This window comes from Lycium ferocissimum, unplaced genomic scaffold (genome assembly GCF_029784015.1).
Source record: "Lycium ferocissimum isolate CSIRO_LF1 unplaced genomic scaffold, AGI_CSIRO_Lferr_CH_V1 ctg6374, whole genome shotgun sequence".
NCBI lineage: Eukaryota > Viridiplantae > Streptophyta > Magnoliopsida > Solanales > Solanaceae > Lycium > Lycium ferocissimum.
In genome coordinates, this window is record NW_026726332.1 from 29,401 (window position 1) to 38,106 (window position 8,706).

Here is an 8,706-nt window from a genome sequence, read left to right on the forward strand (position 1 = left end):
GTGCTTGCAAAAGAACAACAGAAGGATACTGATATTTATTTCTATCCTTTAGAAGAGCCAGTAAGTGGCACCTTCGTCGTCCGTCTGTGGACCCCCCATAAAAAAAAAAAAATTTTTTAGGCCCCATATTAAAAAATTTGAAAAAAAAAAAGATTTTTTTGGGCCCTATATTAATCAAGCCCTTAAAAAAAAAAATTGTGGGCCCCATATTAAACAACATCGAGTATTAAAAAAAAAAGTAAAACTCACCACATCCAAAATCGAGGAAAAAAAAAGTGGACCCTCTATTAACAAAATCAAAGCAATATTGAAAAAAAAGTGAATCCCATATTTAAAAACAAACAACCGTTAAAAAAATGTGGGCCCCATATTAAACACGATGCGTATTCGTAGCAAACACTAATATAATAAAGATTTAGATACGAAGCACAAACTACAATGTTATATTAATCGTATTTTGAACATAGTATATATATATATATATATATATGCATAAAAATAGTGCAAACTAATAATGTCCAAAAGGGTGGGCCCCATACTAAATAACACCAAGCAATATAAAAAATAAAAATAAAAAAAAGGAAGAAACTATATAAAGCATGGGTTTAGACTCATGCTTCATTGTCCGTTGTCCCTTAAAAAAAAAGGGGTGGGCCCCATACTAAATAACACCGAGCAAAGAAAAAAATTGGAACTCACCATCTCCAAACTCATGGAAAAAAATAAAGTGGACCCCATATTAACGAAATCAAGCAATATTAAAAAAAAAAATTGAACCCCATATTAAAAAAATATATAATATTAAAAAAAAGAAGTACTTTTTATTCATAGCAAACACTAATATAATAAAGTTTTAGATACAGAGCACAAACTAGAATGTTATATTAATCGTGTTTTGAACATAATATATGTATATATATTATATGCATAAAAATAGTACAAACTAATAATGTCCAAAAAAAAAAAGTGCACCCCATAAAGGGTGGACCCCATACTAAACAACATCAAGCAATATATATATAAAAAAAAAAAAGTAAAAAATGGAACTCACCATCTCCAAGCTCACGATAAAAAAAGTGGACCCCATATTAACAAAATCAAGAATATAAAAAAAAAGTAACCCCATATTAAAAAAAAATAATGTCAAAAAAAAAGTGCAGACTTTGTATTCGTAGTAAACACTAATATAATAAAGTTTTAGATACGGAGTACAAACTACAATGTTATATTAATCGTATTTTGAACATAGTGTGTGTGTGTATATATATATATAAAAATAGTGCAAATTAATAATGTCCAAAAAAAAAAATGCACCCCATATTAAAAAATCAAACAATATTCATGTAATTTCCAAAGTATCTCATTGAGTCAATAATGATGGATTCATTGCCACGTGCGTATCAATTCATTAGTGGGAGCAAATGAAATTGCTTTTCTTCAAAAGGTTAGGTAGTCAAACCATACAATTTTCTTTCTTTTTTTTATATTAGCCGAGATCTAATCTAGCTATTAAACCGTTGTATTTGCTATTCCGCCATGTCATTTATTTGTTATGTTTACTAAAATAAATATACTTAAAATATTTATATTTTAAAATAAGATAGAATTTAATTACTTTTTTATTTTTATTCTTACTCCAATAAATGTGAAAGAGATTAATGTCGTAGAAAAATATATATCAAATGGAAATCAAATAATGAATAAGGTAAATTAGTCAAATCATAATTCTAATCGACGTTTTCTTAAAAAACCATGCAAAAGACAACATGACAAGTAAAATGAGCTAAAACCGAGAATATTTACCAAAAATTAAAATATAGTATTTCTTCGTTTAAATAGAAAATCAATTTCTACTTTGTTTTGTTTTAAACATGTAAAATTAATTTAATAATTTAAATTAGAATTATCCAAATCAAAATTTGATAAAAAATAATAAGTATTTTACACTTTTAAATTAATAGAATTAAAATTAAAAGTATCAACTGATGCTTAAATATTGCTATTGTTTTATCTCAAAGAGATGAAAATAGTTTCTTTTTAAACAAGTCTTCTCTTTTAAAAAATATTAATAACTTTGCCGATTTTTTTCAGATTCGTAGTAACCATTAATATAATAAAATTTTAGATACGGAAAGACAAACTACAATGTTATATTAATTGTGCTTTGAACATAATATATATATATATATATATATATATATATATATATATATATATAATCACCATTCAAAGACAACTATATACACATACGATCATAATCTAAAGCGTGTTGGGCCCGTGCTGCGCTAGTTATACTAATAAGATAAAGAATAACTCTACTAATATGAAATTAACCAGATATATAAATGAAGAATTGGGATTTATCCAACCAAAGTAAAATCCACCTCCGGGGTAGAAAAGGAGCAAACATAAATTTACAACAAGACAAAAACAACATCTCTAGAACCTTAGTGCTTCATTTAGGAACAAACGTTAACAATTTTTGCCTTCCAATTGAAAAAGAACAAAAAGCAATTATGTTGTTAACCCCTGTTCATTTCAGTTTCATTCTTGACGTCAATAATTTGCTTTTCTTTAATAGCACTGCAAAGAAATGCTATAGAGGTGAATCAAGAAAATATTGTGAAATAGAGTAAATTCTTGGGAAAATGTATAAATGAATTTGAGTAGATGCAAATTAAAAAAGAATATTTTACCTCACAACATTTAGCACGCAGCAGCTCAACAGAAGTAAGAAAACAACTTGCATACCCACCAACTGGCACTCAAATAACCCACTCCTTAACATCTATATAACTTCCCTATTTACTTTCTCGCCTTTCATATTCTATGAAACTTACCCTCACAGAACTCGAAAAATTGTGCTTCGATTCAATGTATATAGGTTATGCACTGAATTTAATGTATTCTGTGATTTCATACGGTACATTATATTTTATGTATTCATAAATTTTATGAGTAGCGGAAAAGACTGAATTTATTAGTATGAGATTCTTATATATTTTTGTAATTAATATTGGAAGGTTCTTTTTCCTTTAGATGTTTTATTATATAATTTAATTTACTGCAGGGGCAAAATTGTAATCCAACTTTGAAGGTAGGAGCTTTCCACTTTTAGTATAATATAACTAGCATCTATTAACGTTTAGTTACACGTTATTTTCAGACAATCTGAATCATCATAAAAAAATAATTAAATAACATTATTTATAATTATATACATTTATTTTATGCAAAAGTATTTAACTTTAAATTTTCTATTTTACACTTAATAAAATGATTATCAACGAATTGGAGAAGGTACATGCATAAATTAAAATAATAGAAACGTAGTAGACATGATTTTTGTTAGTTCAATTATTTAATATTTGAGATTCTATGGCAAAATTTTTCCCGATAATAGTCAAGAGTTAGATGGATTAGTATTAGGGGTGTACATGGACCGGGTTGGTTCGGATTTTTTAAACACCAAACCAAACCAATTGCATCGGGTTTTAAAATTTATACACCAAACCAAACCAATAAAATTCGGGTTTTTCAACCTCGGGTTTTCTCGGATTGTTCGGGTTGTTCGGTTTTCTCGGATTTTTCGGGTTTTTTTTCGGAATAGTCTTGATACAAAACATATAACTTTTACTTTAATTATTTCTTTAGTCCTAGTAAGATACAATTATATAATTAAGGTGTTTCTTAAGAAAATAACACAAAATGTGAGAAGAGTGATGATATTGTATTAAAATATTCAACAAAAGCTAATATAATCGGTTAAAATAAATATTGCTAATTAACAAGCCATAAAAGAAAATGACCATAATCTAAAAATACTAAGTCATGCTAAAATAAGTATTAATTATATGACGAAGAAAAAAAAAACTTAAGTTATGTATTTTTACTCTCTAAATCAATTATGCAAAACTAAAGAATAGATATCCAACATTATTGTTATTTCTAGTGGTAAATTGAATTTCTTTTGTTAGGATTAGTGTTGAGTTAGTTTTGGTTTGGACTTTATTTGAGTTACTAACATCCATAGGATATAAAACTTATTGACATTCAAAATTCTAAGTTCAAGCTTGAATAATATGATAATAGATAAAAAAAATTACGAAAAAATTTAAGAAATATTTATAAATTACTTTACAAATAAATATTTTTATGTATAAAATATTTTAAAAATTGAATACATGTAATGTCGGGTTGGTTTGGTTCCTTTTGACTTTTTTTTTGTTAAAACCAAACCAAACCAATTATGGTCGGATTTTTTTTTTCCAACACCAAACCAAGCCAAACCAAACCACTAGTCAGATTTTTTTTTCAGTTTGACTCGGTTTATCGGTTTGGTGCGGTTTGTCGGTTTACTTTGTACACCCCTAATTAGTATGATGAGATAGTATTTCCAGGTTCTGGAGTTGGAATAGACCTAAAGTTCGATGGATTAGACATAGTCCATTGGTGTATTGTAAATCTTGCTTGATCAATGAATTCCAATAAAAAACAAATACATAGGCAATAGTCAAAAAGTTAAGAACTAACTTAACTAAAGTTTGGCGCAGTAACTTCTATAATTACATGAACAACAGATATTCAGGCAATAGTCAAAAGTTAAGAAACCAACTTAGGCTGGCACAATAAAATTTGGAATAGTAACTTGCATAATTCTAATGTGAACAGAGATAGGCAATATGAGAGTTAAGAAATCAACCTAAGCATAAAGTTTGGCACAATCACTTTCATAATTTCAGTGGACACCAAAAGTAAGTCTGATAAACTTAGTCACAATAAATTAAATAATACTAACACATATAATTTACCTTGACATCAGCATAAGTCATAATAGATAAAACATACAAAATCTTATAACACGTGCAGCCACCATATATGACAAGGAAGAGAAGGTATGAGATAGAAGTTTAATTAAAATTGTATTGATGCATGATTGTCATTTCAACGAAGATAAAATATCTGGAGTTTTATTTTCAAGGGAAAGAATGTATCAGTAGTCAATTAGAATTGCGGTTAATGACCGATTGCAATTTCACCAGAGAGAAAATAGGAGTGGATATATAATTGAAGTTGTATTTAATGATCTTTTATTTATTTATTTATTATAAAGTACTTTTATAGTTTTGGACATAATGTTTATACGATCATTGAATTTTTAAGGGTAGATATTGTATGAGTCCCAGTAGAAATAGCGTAATTGAATAATATGAATCCTTGCAGGTCTACAATACCAATTCTCAATTTTACAAATTTATCCAACATAAACTTGTCTCCTTAAAAAGTATTTCAGTTTTTAAAGGGCATAAAAGTCGTTTAATATTTAAAAGATATTTTGGTCAACCAACATTTATATTCATGCTTTTAAAATAACTAGTCTTTACGAACGTGCGTTGCACGTTAATAACTGAACATTTGATATATAGTCAATTATAAGTTTTTTTTGTTTTTCACCTCGTGACCGATACCTACATTGAGGTCCGACTAAATCCGTTGGGAAGTCCCATATTAGGAGTACCTTATAACTAAGACGACTCTCAGAACTAAAACTCGAGATCTGTGATTAAGAATGAAAAAATGCCACATAAAAATAATAATAATAGTAGTAGTACATCCAAATAACTTGGCCTTGACAATTGTCTCTATCAGGTTTATTACCCCCAAAAATCTATAATAAAGAAGAACGACCATCTATGAAAAGGAAGAGCAATGTTTCTTGATTATACATGATCAACACAAAGTTTATCCAATGTGAGATGAAATTAGAGCAAATCTTTAGTTTATTTTAAACTTCTAAATTTAGGTAAAATATTAAATCTTTTAATTTAATCAAACATAGAATTATATATTCGAAAGAATTATTTACTTATTGAAGGCTATACATTGCGATCAATATTACATACTATCTCGTGTTTTATGTCATCAAGTACTTTACAAAAACAATAAAATTAAGTGAAAAGGTGAAAAATGACCTCGAATAACTGCTTTTAAAGGATCCTCCCATTATTTCTCGCATACCCAAAACCCTACAAACATCATCATCTCCAATATCATCAAAAAGTTTATTTATTTATTGCTCAACTATAGATCCCATCAACGATTGGAACATGATAGAATACGGAAAGTAAGATAGAGTAAATATTCAACAACAAAACATACTTCATTGAATTACTTCATCTTAATCTTCTCCCAAGTCGCGACAACGGGAAACATCAATTAATATGAATATTGTGGTAAAATACCCATATCAATTATTATTTTTTAAAAGATGTGCAAAATCCAAACTGGACAAGTAAAAGCGAGCGGAGAGAGTATTTCTCAAAACTAAATATAATGGAAAAAAAGTAAAATTAAATTCTACTATTTTTAGATCTAGAAGCTATACCTATTTTTCGGTTGAACAATCACATACAAATATCTTCATTAATCAAAGGGATCCCTTAATCAAAATAAGTGATATCGTCATTATATAGCCCAACAACTCGCCCAAGCACTGAAAGCAAGGGTGAAATTATTATACAATCCACCACTTTTTATGTTTGGACTTGAAGCTCTTCAATAATAGTAACAATTACGAAGCTTTTAAGTACTGCAACCTTGTTCTCTAATACCATTTGACTCGGTCATGCTCAGTGGCGGAGCCAATTTTTTTTTTTTTTACTAATGAGGTTCAAAAATATAAAAAAGTAAACACGCGAAGAAGCCAATAAGGAAATTCAACATCTAGTATATATATACATAAAATATAGAGAAAATAATGTTTAAGAGCAATAACTAAAAGTTGCTAACATAAATAACATAACTTTTGCATCTTAACATAAATAGCAAATTTTATATCATTTCTAACATATACAAAAAAATATGTAAGTTTATTAATCAAAATATTAATAGGGATCCCACATAACTGGGGATTCACATTTATCATGGGGTCAATTTCCATCAATGCTTCATCAATATATTTTTTACTACATATCCTCTTTCCTTTCTCTTCCATAATCTCTCTCTCTCTCTCTCTCTCTCTCTCTCTCTCTCTCTCTCTCTCCTCTCTCCCTCTCCCTCTCTCTCTCATGAGGTTGCTTGAGGGAATTTGTGATAAATTATTTTCATCAAATTCTATTTTAATGTTGAATAGCTTTTTCTGTAAAATATATATTCAATATATGTCAGCTATATTAGATAACGCTGTGTTTATATAATGTAAATATTCCACTAACATATCATATATCTTTGTTTATACTATATTATATCAAATATATGGATAACATATATTCAATATTATACATGTAACTAAACAAAATCTATTACTATTTAAATATGTACAACATATTAGATATATACGGCTAATATATGGTTTAGAGTATATATCTTTGGAATAGAAAATACAAACTACTAATCAAATTTGTAATATGTTAAAATAATATATATAATATCCAAATTCGAATTTTAAAAAAATTGCTAGTTTAAAAAAATAAAATAATAAAGACGCTAAAAAAAGGAAGGGTAAAAAAAATTGATGGTATAAAAAGAAAATAAGAACAGAAGAGATTAGGACAAAAAAGAATCTTTAATTTAGTCAACCGTTATTAGCATTTTTTGAGGAATTAGTTGAGAAAAAGGGGATATATTTATGGTAGATATCTTTTTTTCTCATTTAGTAGGGGTTATGCTAATATTGTGCAGGATCTTTTTTTAGGTCTTTAATAGGAGTTATGTTAACATGGTAAATATTATTTGGCTATAATTGATACAATCAATCTTATGCTAAAAATTAGCAATATCAATTTTAAGATTGCCTACTTACGAAACTTCCTCTAAAATATAATTTTAACCTTGTATATATGGTATAATTTTCCCGTGGTCATGCCACATCCATGAAAAATATGACGGTATGACAATTGAAAGCAAAGTACAACATATAATTTGTTTTCTTGTACAATTGAAAAAAATAGAGCAAAAGAAGTGCATCCAAGAGCACAAGAAAAGTACTTTCTCGATGTTAACTAAACAAAATCTATTATACATACTATTTAAATATGTACAACATATTAGACGTATACGGCTAATATATGGTTTAGAGTATATATCTTTGGAATAGAAAATACAAACTACTAATCAAATTTGTAATATGTTAAAATAATATATATAATATCCAAATTCGAATTTTAAAAAAATTGCTAGTTTAAGAAAATAAAATAATAAAGAACTAAAAAAAAAGGAAAGGTAAAAAAAAAAATGGTATAAAAAAAGAAAATAAGAACGGAAGAGATTAGGACAAAAAAGAATCTTTTTTGTAGTCAACAGAACATTAGCATTTTTTGAGGAATTAGTTGAGAAAAAGGGGATATATTTATGGTAGATATCTTTTTTTCTCATTTAAGAGGGGTTATGTAATATTGTGGAGTTCGGAGCCAAAATGGCGTATTTTTGCAGCCATTAGCCCAAAATAGTATGCTTTTTTTTTTTAGACAAAATGGGTATTTCGTTGGATAACCAACGAAATACCCACACCTATAATTTGTTTGGCAGCTGATAAATTGTTGCATTTAGCTACACATGTAGCGAAATGCAACAAATTATTATTATTATTTTTTGCATTTCGTTGTGCAATTCAAGAAATAGATTTTTTTTTTTTTTTTTTTTTTTTTTGCATTCGTGAAAGAAAGCTGTGTGCATGCAATTTTTAGTGAATTGCATTTCGTTGTGCAA